We start from the raw sequence: 12,749 nt of genomic DNA, 5'->3' as shown, positions 1-12,749 counted from the left end.
CCTTTGAACCTCCACGTGAGGACAGGCTCATGGCTGCAGTAACACAAACCGTCAGATTGCTCAGAATTCATTTCGCTTTGCATAATGTCGTCTTTCCGCCACTCCGCTGCGTTTACTGCACTTCAAAGCCGGAGCTGGAGCTCCCCGTCCCCCCCCACCCCCCGCGCCCGGTCCCACCCAGCCCCCAGCCCCCACCTCGCCCGCCCCACCCCTCGCCCCGTCCCCCATCCCAGCCCCCCGCCCACCCCCGCCCCGTCCCCACCCCGCTCCCCCCCCCACCCTCGCCCGTCCCCCCCCCCCACCCTCGCTCCCCCGCCCCCACCCCGCGCCCGCCAGCCTGCCATATGGCTTCCGCTCCGCCATATCTGCATAAGATGAAAGGTAATGAGCAGCAGCCGTGGAGGGGCTGTCACTGGTTAAAATCACTCAAGGTTTCATGCCTGGAGGACCTGCCATTGGTTAAAATCACTCAAGGTTTCTTGCCTGGAGGACCTGCCATTGGTTAAAATCACTCAAGGTTTCATGCCTGGAGGACCTGCCATTAAACTCACTTAAGGTTTCTTTTGAGCCCCTACCTGCCATTAATAAGAAGGAACTTAGGCCGGGCCTAGTGTTACCGTGGGAGTGGTACCTGGAGGTGGGGCCTAGTGTTACCGTGGGAGTGGTACCTGGAGGCAGGGCCTAGTGTTACTGTGGGAGTGGTACCTGGAGGCAGGGCCTAGTGTTACTGTGGGAGTGGTACCTGGAGGCGGGGCCTAGTGTTACCGTGGGACTGGTACCTGGAGGCGGGGCCTAGTGTTACCGTGGGACTGGTACCTGGAGGCGGGGCCTAGTGTTATCATGGGACTGGTACCTGGAGGCGGGGCCTAGTGTTATCATGGGACTGGTACCTGCAGGCGGGGCCTAGTGTTACTGTGGGAGTGGTACCTGGAGGCGGGGCCTAGTGTTATCATGGGAGTGGTACCTGGAGGCGGGGCCTAGTGTTATCATGGGAGTGGTACCTGGAGGCGGGGCCTAGTGTTACCGTGGGACTGGTACCTGGAGGCAGGGCCTAGTGTTACCATGGGAGTGGTACCTGGTGAGAGCAAAGAATTCACCCTGGACAGGGCAGGTACTGCGGGAGGAAACCCACGAGGACATGGGGAGAAAATGCAAACTCAAAACAGAAAGGCCCTGGCCATGTCAATTTAATATGGCATTAGCCAAGCTTCTTTTCCACAGAAGTGTTATTTTCCAGTTAATAACTGACTTAATGGACATATTGCTCATTCTCTGGGAACATCACAAACATCATTTCCTCCTGAATCAATTAAACTGATGAAAGATTTCCCTCAAGCAAAGTAGGGTTACCCAACTATACTGTATATAGGGCATGATGCATGATTTGAGGCCTAGTTGGCTTTATCTGAATGCTTCTCGAATAAGCATTTTATCACCAACACCCCCCCCTCGTAGGACCAGCATCAGACTTTTGGGATGTGACCGCACATCCCCGTGTTAGACCAGTAGCAGACCTTTGGGATGTGACTGCACATCCCCCTGTTAGACCAGTATCAGGCCTTCGGGATGTGACTGCACATCCCCTTGTTAGACCAGTATCAGGCCTTCGGGATGTGACTGCACATCCCCCTGTTAGACCAGTATCAGGCCTGTGGGATGTGACCGCACATCCCCCTGTTAGACCAGTATCAGGCCTGTGGGATGTGATTGCACATCCCCCTGTTAGACCAGTATCAGGCCTTCGGGATGTGACTGCACATCCCCTGTTAGACCAGTATCAGGCCTTTGGGATGTGACTCACCGGACGAGCCCTGGACCTGACTAACTGCTGAGAGGTGATCTGGGAGAGGCCGTACACACTGCAGGTCCGAAAGAGGCGCTTACAAAAATACATTTTTATCAGATTCCTTTGAAAAGGTGGCCTCTGGGACACGTCTCTGGGACAGGCTCATATTTACAGACAACTGGTGACAATTTAACAGTTCAGGAATATAGTAATTTGTCTGAACAAGTAATTTACAGTTTCACTATAGAACAAAACTCACAGATTTTATAATGTACAATACAGTTAAATACTGAAAGACTCCTGAATTTATTATAAATTTGTTAGAAGTAACAGAAGTTGGTAATATGTGGTATGCTGCCCGATCGTAATGCCCACCTTGGTAAAAATTTCTTTATTGCAAAAGCTTAGAACAAATTACCATTGAATTCAATGAGTTTGTCAATCATACTATTCTAATTTCAAATACAACTGCAAGCAGTAAGTGGAAAAGGAGGACAGATTGCTGATTTAAATTAGAGGGTCACAGGATTCAGTCTCAGGCTTCAGTTATAAGGTTCAGTCATAGGGTTCAGTCTCAGGATTCAGTCATAAGGTTCAGTCACAGGCCACAAGCTGTTTGGACGGAAGCGAGCGGGTCATGCCTCTGGAAGGTGCAGGACACGTGTGAAAATATAAGCCCATGTTTATTCAGGACAGGTACGGCCTGCATGGTCTGCGCTTGGACTGAATGTGGACGACAGCCTCCTCAATGCAGGAGAGAATAGATAAAAAGCTTGGTGGGTTTGCACCCAATGTATGAAACCTTAAATGAATGTTAATGAATTTTGTTATGGTTCCTTATTTACACAGCAGTTATCTCTCAGTGGAATAATGAACCAGGCTCTCCCTGTGTCTATATTAGGCTCCCGCTCGATGCAGAAGCTTCAGGGGATTCAGCAGAATACAAAACCCTCATTTACAGAATCCCTCCCTGGTCTGCTGCACTCTTCCCAGCACTGCATACGCACTTAAAAGAGAAGAGTTACCATGTAAATGTAACCCTAACTATTTTTCCCAACCCATCCACCTGCCTGTTCTGTGAAAGCGCTGATTACTGGGGGGGCCCTGCGTGAAGCCCCCCCCCCCCACACAGAGACAGAGACAGAGACACGCACGCACGCACGCACGCACGCACACACACACACACACACATCCAGGCCGGCTCTTCTGCTCTAGCTGCAGGCTAATGTGAGAGAACAGTCTGGAACCCTTTCAGCAGGCTGTTAGCTTTAGCACTGCGAGGTTCAGTGATTTCTGCCCAGATCCAGTACTTCTAATTCATGAGTGCCGTAGTGATTCATCGCTGGGTGTTAGGGCGGGGGGGGGGGGGCCTGAGGGGAGCAGCCAGGCGCTGTATGTACAGAATTAGACACCATGAGCCCCCCCGCACCAGCCCCCCCCCACAGAGGCGCAGCAGGGGAAGCCCAGCCGCTAATTTGCAGTCTGGAGCAAAAGGGTAAAACGGTGACTGAGTGCAAATAGACACGGAAGCAGTGAAAATTCATCGACCCCGATGATTGTCCTTTAAATTATGGTTTATTATATTATACATATGCCATGACACTTACTGTGAAGAGTAGGGGGTTCCCTGGTGTTCTGGTTAAATTCCCAACCTGGCTCTCTCAACCTGCCAGCTAATCATTCTTCAGTTTAATGGGATTAAATTGTTCTCCCCCTCTCCACCTCAGTTGATGTGTGCTGAGCATTCTGGCACAAAATGGCTGCCGTGCATCACCCAGTTGGGTGCTACACATTGGTAGTGGCTGAGGAGAGTTTCCTCCTCACTGTAAAGTGCTTTGAGTGTAAGAAAAATGCAAGGATTTAATTCATTTGAAGGTTTTTAGCCATACTGGGTTATCAGTGTAAGAATTACAGCCTTTTTTGTGGAAAGTCCCCCCATTTTAGAAGAGTAAATGTAATTGGACAATTGGCTGCTCAGCTGTTTTTTGCCCAGCTGTGTGCCATTGCATCATTAGCTCATGCACAAAAAAGCTACCAGAAGATCTAGAGTTGGAAATAAAGGAACTGCTCATGATCCAAAGCACACCCTCATCTGTGAAACATGTTGGAGGCAGTGTTATGCCTTAGGCATGTGATGCTGCCACTGGAACTGGCTCACTTGTCTTCATTGATGATCTGACTACAGGCGGCAGCAACAGGATTAATTCTGAACAGAAACATCTTATTTGCTCAGATCCAACCAAATTCCTCAAAACTCACTTCCCTTTGCAGCAGAACAATGACCCCCTAACACACTGCTACAGCAATCAAGGTGTTTTTAAGGGTCAAAAGAAGGAATGCACTTGACTGGCCAAGTAAATCATCCATCCTGAATCCAATTTAACATGTGTTTCATTGCTGAAGACAAGACTGAAGGCAAAACACCCCAGAAACAAGCAGGAGCTGAAGATGGCTGCAGTACAGGCCTGGCAGAGCATCACCAGGGAAGATACCCAGTGTCTGGTGATGTCTATGGGTCACACATTTCAGGCAGTCATTGAATTTGCAGCCAAGTACTAAATATAATGACTTTATTTCAGATTATGTGCATTTATCCAGTTATTTTTCATCCTTTAAAATGGGGGGACCAAACATAAAAAGGGCTGTAATTCCTGCAAAGATCATCCGATACGGATGTAAATTAAATTAAAGCTGACAGTCTGTACTGTAACATATTCAATGTTTTATTTCAAATCGAACGTGCTGGAGTACACAGCCCAAACTGTATTTGCATTTAACTGCACATCGTCTTTGCCTCTTTTCTGCTACACCCAGATGCAAATATTCCAGAAGCCGCACTCGTACAGTGATGCGCTGCCTGTTCCTCCAGCTGCAGCAGAAATTAAACTGAAGCTGACCCGTAAAGAAGGCACTGTGCCTCCATAATAGAACAACAATAAATTCTATGATTATTTTCTTCTCCTAACGAGGAGTTGGCACAGGCATGCGCACAGTGCTCTGCATATTTATATAAAAATACGCAAGATGACAGATGGGGCAGGGGAGGCTCAGAGGGAAGGGTGTATTGATTTTAGATTTGGCGGGGGGACACCCTGAGCTCCCCAGCTCTTGCCTTTGCGTTTGGTTAGAGTGCCACAGCTCTGTCCTCCACAGTGAGACACGGCGATCCATCACCGCTCGCTCTCCCGCTAAATCATAAGAGATGAGGCAGAACAGGCAGACAGGCGTGTTTTATGGAATATGTATTAAGGGACACGCATTAATTCTTTAGCATGGATATTGCTTCGTCCAATTTTGATGTTCCAGCTCAGAGGAGATGGGGAGTATGGTTTGATGTTCCAGCTCAGAGGAGATGGGGAGTATGGTTTGATGTTCCAGCTCAGAGGAGATGGGGAGTATGGTGACCTGTCCCTCTGATTAATTCCTCGGAGGGAGTGGTTTGTGTTCGGCGGTGTGTCATTACTGCATGTGCGTCCCGCAGACATGGCGCGCTGATGAGGCTGGTAACGGGCGTGGAGCTGAATGGGGGTGTGTTTTTGTAACACATTTTTGCAAAGCAGCAGAAGTAACGCTTCCCGTGTTTGTGCTGAAACGATTCCCTCGCTTTCACCCTCCACTGAAACCCCATTTGCAGCCTCACAATTCCTGTGTTTACTGAAAACAATTAAGCGCAGAATAAAAATATGAAATCAATGCAGAAAACCCACTAAGTTTTACACACTGAGCCAGAGCAGCTTCATAAACAGGGCTTGGGGGGCTGTTTGGGAGGGGGACTGCCGGGGGGGGGAGTGTTTTGGGGTGTGCTGTTCAGGGGTGTGAAGTTTTGGGGGTGGGGAGGGGGGTTTATTACTACACTGTACCCAGGACCTCGTGCATACTGTAGTGCTCTATACCCTGAACTGAAATCAGTGGTGAGTACATCCGTCTCGCACCTGATTGAGTCATTACATTCTGAAATGACTCTTTTTCACAGAGCTGTTCTGAAACTGTTTAATACACAATGTTGCATAAGAAAGGCTGGGAACACAGGTTTTACTGTGCTTTACACAGACAGAAACACAGGTTTGTCTGTGCTTTACACAGGTAGAAACACAGGTTTGTCTGTGCTTCACACAGGTAGAAACACAGGTTTTACTGTGCTTTACACAGACAGAAACACAGGTTTGTCTGTGCTTTACACAGGTAGAAACACAGGTTTTACCGTGCTTCACACAGGTAGAAACACAGGTTTTACTGTGCTTCACACAGGTAAAAACACAGGTTTGTTTGTGCTTTACACAGGTATAAACACAGGTTTGTCTGTGCTTTACAAAGGTAGAAACACAGGTTTTACTGTGCTTTACACAGGTATAAACACAGGTTTGTCTGTGCTTTACAAAGGTAGAAAAACAGGTTTTACTGTGCTTTACAAAGGTAGAAAAACAGGTTTTACTGTGCTTTACAGGTATAAAAACAGGTTTTACTGTGCTTCACACAGGTAGAAAAACAGGTTTTACTGTGCTTTACACAGGTAGAAAAACAGGTTTTACTGTGCTTTACACAGGTAGAAACACAGGTTTTACTGTGCTTTACACAGGTAGAAAAACAGGTTTTACTGTGCTTTACACAGGTAGAAAAACAGGTTTTACTGTGCTTTACACAGGTAGAAACACAGGTTTTACTGTGCTTTACACAGGTAGAAACACAGGTTTTACTGTGCTTTACACAGGTAGAAAAACAGGTTTTACTGTGCTTTACACAGACAGAAAGCAGCTCACAGCCCCAGCCTACACAGGCCTTTTTCTGCACCAGTCAATTCCAGCTCCCCCCCGTCTACCTTCAGAACCAATCAGAGGGAGCCTGGAAAACGAGGTAAAGAGTGATATATTTTGTAACAACAAAACAAGGTCCTCTTTGGGGGGTAGTGACGGGTGGGGGGGTCGCCTTCAATAAAACAAAATCGTCCTGACAAGGTAATCTTTGTCAGCCAGGGAATCCACTATGCAGGCAAACCAGGCCAGGCAATATTCTACAAGGGGACAATATTGCCTTTTTCTGGAAAACAAATTAAGTGTTAGCAATTATATGTGGCAGTCTGTTTGAGGTGGTACATTTACTTGGAGGGAAATAAAACTTGTGTTGCTGGAACTGCGGGGCAGCTGGGCGCTAGACTCCATTAATCTGGATAGCTGTTCATTAGAGCAATAACACCAGGGAGAAGACCAAGTGCCTCAGTCTCCCATCCTTTCAGTCAGACAGACTCCAGCCCTGCAGTTCACACACCCTGGAGACCTCTGCTAAATGCTGATTTTCTGAAGTCTTTCCCACATGCAGCATATTTTATTTATCTATTCAAATGCTGTCGCTGAGCAATGGGAGCTGAATACTTTATAGTCACCCCAGTGGTATATTTCATTGCATTTATATATTTGATTTGTAAAGTTCTGCTGGTGAATGAGTATTGGGTCAGTGCTGTTCTGTGTCTGTGGTTGATGTTGGTGAATGAGTACTGGGTCAGTGCTGTTCTGTGTCTGTGGTTGATGTTGGTGAATGAGTATTGGGTCAGTGCTGTTCTGTGTCTGTGGTTGATGTTGGTGAATGGGTACTCTCCAGTCTTCCTGCATTCATTTCCTTTCTCTTTGTTTTTCCACATTGTTCTCAGGACTCCTCCCCCTAAGCATCTGATGCAGCATGCACCCCCCCCCACCCCTCGCCTGCTGAGGACCCCCCATCTGTCTTTGCATGCCTGACCTGCGTTTCCATGGTTCCCAGGTTCACCTACGCAGGTGTTAATACCACCTGACTGCCAGCACCTGGGACCTCCCTGTGCCGTGGCCCAAGGACAGACAGCTGACATCTCCTCTTTAAGCACCCCCCCCCAGGAGGAGGGGGTTAGCGTCAACACAGACCCCCAAGCTAATCACAACCCCCCAACCACAGAGTGCCAAAGGAACCACCACCCCCCCCAACCCACAGAGTGCCAAAGGAACCACCCCCCACCCCCGCCACCCCCAACCCACAGAGTGCCAAAGGACCACTGCTAATCTGAGCCCAGCAGCAGCCCATTCAGGAGCAAAATAAACAGTCCTGAGAGCTCACAGCAGGGTGTGGCCACATTTGCTCTGAATAAATAAATTCACATACACACCACACACACACACACACACCCTCACACACACACACCACATTCACACACCTCATTCTCACACACACTACATCCACATACACATACACTACATGCACACACACACAGCACATCTACACACACACACACACAGCACAGCACATCTACACACACACCACATCCAGACACACTACATTCACAAACCAAAGTGTGCAGCTGTGAATCTAGCAAAACATAAATAAGCAACCAGATTGCATATGTTTACATACATACACTTACAATAGAACAAGCAGACTTCTTTATTCAAACACTTAATTTAGCCACTATCCAGATGAAGGCTGTAGCAAGTTCATCTACATCTGCTATAACATTCAGGGGGAAAGCTTTCACCAGAATATAAAGGAACATTCTGTGGACTCAAATTGACCCAAATTGATTGACTCATTGACAATAGCTAGATATTTACCAATGAATCATTGTGTTAACTGACTAGCTGCAACATTTGGCATAGTTGTCATAGGCACAGAAAATATGCAGATTTCAAAAGGACTAGTAGCCCTGTGCCAAGCGTTCTAGGTCACATGTTTCTGCGATCGTTGGTGCATTAGATGTGATTCTATATTAGGTGTAAAGTCAGCCCAGGAATACAAGATCAATTTCAAACCAAAGTACCTCTGAGCATTCTTTGTTGCCATGGAAATTCCTGAAAAATAATGGGCTGAACCTCTGCCAATGGCTCCGGTGCTGAATTTAGTGTGGTTACCCAGGTTACGGAGGTTACCCAGGTTACGGGGGACAAACGGGTGGTTTTTCCGGCTGGGTGTCCTGTGATCCTGCCTCATCACGCCAAAATCCTGAGCAGGCGAGCAGCGCCCCTATCCCACCCTCAGAGCCCCAATCAGGATGCACCCCTCTGCCTCCACTCAGGCAGGGAAGGGGACAGACGTCCCAGAGGCAAGGCGGACCTTCTGTGCCGAATAAAGTCCACTTCTGCGCCTCGGGGGAACAGTACATGACCCCAGGAGTTTGGGGTTCTCTGCCTTCTTTAAACAAAGACCAATGCAGGAGTGGTGTATTTGAGGAAACAAAAACAGATGCGTTTCCGGTGAAAACGTGGATCCTGAAAAGCTGCTGTAGTGGTGTGTTTGAAAGCCATTAGCTGGCTGAGGAGATATAAGCAACATGCCCACAACTCATAGACCCCCCCCACAGCAACACAGACCCCCAGCACAGTAACAGATACCCCTAGCACAGTAACAGAGACCCCCAATACAGCAACAGACCCAGCAGCAACACAGACCCAGACAGCAACCAGACCCAACAGGCAACACAGACCCCCAATCACAAGCAACACAGACCCCAATACAGCAACACAGACCCCCAAAAGCAACACAGACCCCAGCACAGCAACACAGACCCCAGCACAGCAACACAGACCCCGCAGTAACAGACCCAGCACGCACACAGCCAGCACATAACAGAGACCCCAGCACAGCAACACAGACCCTCAGCACAGCAACACAGACCCTCAGCACAGCAACACAGACCCCCAGCACAGCAACACAGACCCTCAGCACAGCAACACAGACCCCCAGCACAGCAACACAGACTGGGGGGAAGTGGGGGTGTGTGTGGTCATGTATGGTGCAGGTCCTGGTGGGGGATTTCACTGACCATCATGAATGTATCATACCATCATGCCACCCGCCACCCCCCCTAATAGGGATGGCACCCCACATGGCCACCTATATCACCTATGTATAGAGCCCGGATGGGGAGAATTACACACAAATACACTTTAAATGCACTCCAGGTTACCAGTGCTAACAGGTCCTCGTGTTTGCAAAGAATGATATTAATTGCACTAATCCACTAGATTCTGACCAGACATTAATCAAATCATAAAAAACAAGAGATTAAAATCTTAAATAATCCCACTGGGGAAAAGGAATGGATGTCAGAAATATAAAAAGTTTCCTGTAGAAGAAGTCCCCACCTCTGTGAGGGGGTAAGACCTTCTCAATGGCAAAGAAATAAAAATCAGAATTACAGTGATTAGCTGCTTAGAGTGACAGAGCACAGGGGATTTGTCATCTTGGCGAGTCAGGGGAAGGCTCTGTAATCCTTGTCCACAGAGGACGAGAGGTTTCACCGGCATAAAACAAACGGCAAGGACAACCAATAACATAAATTACATGGATACATTTGCACAGTTGTTGAATCTCATATTTTTCAGCGTGAAGAGGTGTAAATGACTGCACTGCCTATAAAGAGGACAGACCAAACATCTACAACACGGAAAGCATGCTGGTGTCTGACCTCTTACACAACGAGGAGGGTCTTCAAATACATTCTTAAAATTGGTTATCACTACTCAAACTGTGCCAATGATTTATCCCTATAAATAATGTAACTGTAATATATTATCAACCCTGACTTCAATGGAATAAAAAAATCTAATAAACCCATAAAGTTCCCTCAATCATACGCAGAAAGGGCTTGCTGTGGGTGGGATTAGCAGAATCAGGGGTGTAATTGCTTGGTTGAAACAAAAGCCAGCACCCACACCAACCCTTCCTGGGTAATTTTAGGGACCCGTGCCTTACATAATCTACACATCAACTTCATTAGAGACAAACACATATCCTGCGTAACCTCTATAATGACACTCACACTCAAGAGCGCTGCTTTCATTAAACACCCCGGTCAGCGCTGCAGTGGAAGCTCAAAGGAGAAGTCTGGAAACAGTCTGGCTCTGATAAAGCAGCCATAGCTCTGGGGTAATAGAACCTGCCATGGTCAGGGCTAGCAGCCCTGGGACCCTTCAGCCCAGACCGGGGTGGAAAGGCATTGCCTGGGGGGAAATCCTGTGGAGGTGTGCTCATGGTGGGCTGATGCATCGGGTTACATGGAGTCTGGGGGTTATGCAAGGTAACGCGGTCTTTCAGAGTTTCATATACAGAGCAGAAAAACCAGATAAAGAAGGAAGAATCAGCAGACCGCAAGAGTGCAAGTGTGAGTGTATGTGCAAGTGTGTACTCGTGAGTGTTCAAGTGTATGTGCAAGGGTTTAAGTGTATGTGTGAGTGTGTTCGTGTGTACATGTGAGTTTAAGTGTGTATGCATGTACATAAGTGTGTAAGTGTGTGAGTATGCCTGTACATGTGACCGTGAAAGGAATGGTCAGCAGTGAAGGTATAAACAGCGAAGCTCTACCATCTCTCACACCAACATCTCTCACTCTACCATCTCTCACTCTACCATCTCTCACTCTACCATCTCTCACTCTACCATCTCTCACTCTACCATCTCTCACTCTAACATCTCTCACTCTAACATCTCTCACTCTAACATCTCTCACTCTAACATCTCTCACTCTAACATCTCTCACTCTAACATCTCTCACTCTACCATCACTCACTCTAACATCTCTCACACACAAAGCTTTCATCAACCGCTCACAAGCAATGAACAGAAGCTGAGCCCAGGAGCAAAATAATAACATCCAGAGACAAATAGGATTAGTGATACCACAGCAATTGCAGGGGTGGGGTGTGGGGTCCCACTGGGGATATTTGGCTTAACACCTATTTGTCCCAAGAACTGAAAAACAACAAAATGCTTCTAGAAACAGGAAATGAGAACAGTAAACAGCCTCTAGGCGAAGGCCCACATACAGACAAACAGAGACTGACCTTCAGGCCTGAGAGCAGGGCTTTTACCTTAATTTGGCCCGGGTAGTTAGCTGTAGCAGCTGTGGGCAGTTACAGTGGGGCCACAGTGTCCTGGCCTGACCTGTGAGTGGGGCCGGCGCTGTCCCTGGTCCTGCAGCTCTCCTGTGAGTGGTGAGTGGGGCCAGCACTGTCCCTGGTCCTGGAGCTCTCCTGTGAGTGGGGACAGTCCCGGTCCTGAGCTCCACGAGTGGGCTGGGTGCCTGGTCCTGTCGAGTGGGGCTGTGCTGTCCCTGGTCCTGGAGCTCTCCTGTGAGTGGGGCTGGTGCTGTCCTTGGTCCTGCAGCTCTCCTGTGAGTGGGGCTGGTGCTGTCCCTGGTCCTGCAGCTCTCCTGTGAGTGGGGCTGGTGCTGTCCCTGGTCCTGCAGCTCTCCTGTGAGTGGGGCTGGCTTTTTTCTTTCTTTCCGTTTGTTCAACTGTATTCAAACTGAAAAAAGTAAAAGAAAAATTATGTGCTGAAACACAATGTGGAAAATATTTGGACAATAATATCATTGTCATTGAGAGAGCTTTATGGAATACTCTGGAACACCGTGTCTGAGAGAGCTTTACGGAATACTCTGGAACACTGTGTCCTAGAGGGAGCTTTATAGAATATCTATCTGAGGGTTTTCCACCTCCATGTGACCGTTTTTTTGTGGAAGAACGGTGTCACTGCCCTCCTGCAGACTCCAGACGCTGGTGGATCTGGTGCCACAGCAGAAGGCCCTGTGAAGTGTTTCCACCTCTCTGGCCAGGGTTTGTATACGAGCTCTGATGAGTCTGCAGGAAGCTGCTTATGGAGTATGAGTACATACTTCCTGTGTGCTTGACTTTCATTGACCACAGTGCACCTGTACCACAGCGTACCTGTGCCATAGTGCACCTTATTCATTCTAACAATGTTCTATAAAAATTATCCTGACCCGAGTGCATCGCAGTGAATCACGAAATTCAGCAAAAGTAGAACAGATCAAATTGAATATTACCTTGAACAGAATTAATAACAGGGTCATATGAATGGTCTCTGTTTCATACACAAAATCGCTTGCTTCATTTTCCCGGTGTTTATATCGCTCTACTGGGGCAGCGTTCAGATGAGAGTAGCAGAGAACATTACCAATTATGCCCTCTCTTCCACATCCATCTCT

At 47.9% G+C, this 12,749-nt stretch overlaps 1 long non-coding RNA gene across 1 annotated transcript in view; it reads right to left on the bottom strand.

The window, feature by feature from the left end:
* The window catches only part of LOC135264553 (uncharacterized), a 46,255-nt gene extending 34,468 nt beyond the window's left edge, over positions 1–11,787 (bottom strand). The window contains exon 1 of the long non-coding RNA XR_010332734.1: positions 11,684–11,787. This is a non-coding gene — a long non-coding RNA (uncharacterized LOC135264553). The remainder of the gene's footprint in view (positions 1–11,683) is intronic.
* Positions 11,788–12,749: the final 962 nt, after the last annotated feature.

This window comes from Anguilla rostrata, chromosome 10 (assembly GCF_018555375.3).
Source record: "Anguilla rostrata isolate EN2019 chromosome 10, ASM1855537v3, whole genome shotgun sequence".
Taxonomy (NCBI): Eukaryota; Metazoa; Chordata; class Actinopteri; order Anguilliformes; family Anguillidae; genus Anguilla; species Anguilla rostrata.
Note: the sequence above shows the minus strand (reverse complement) of the source record. Positions and strands in the feature narration are given on the sequence as shown.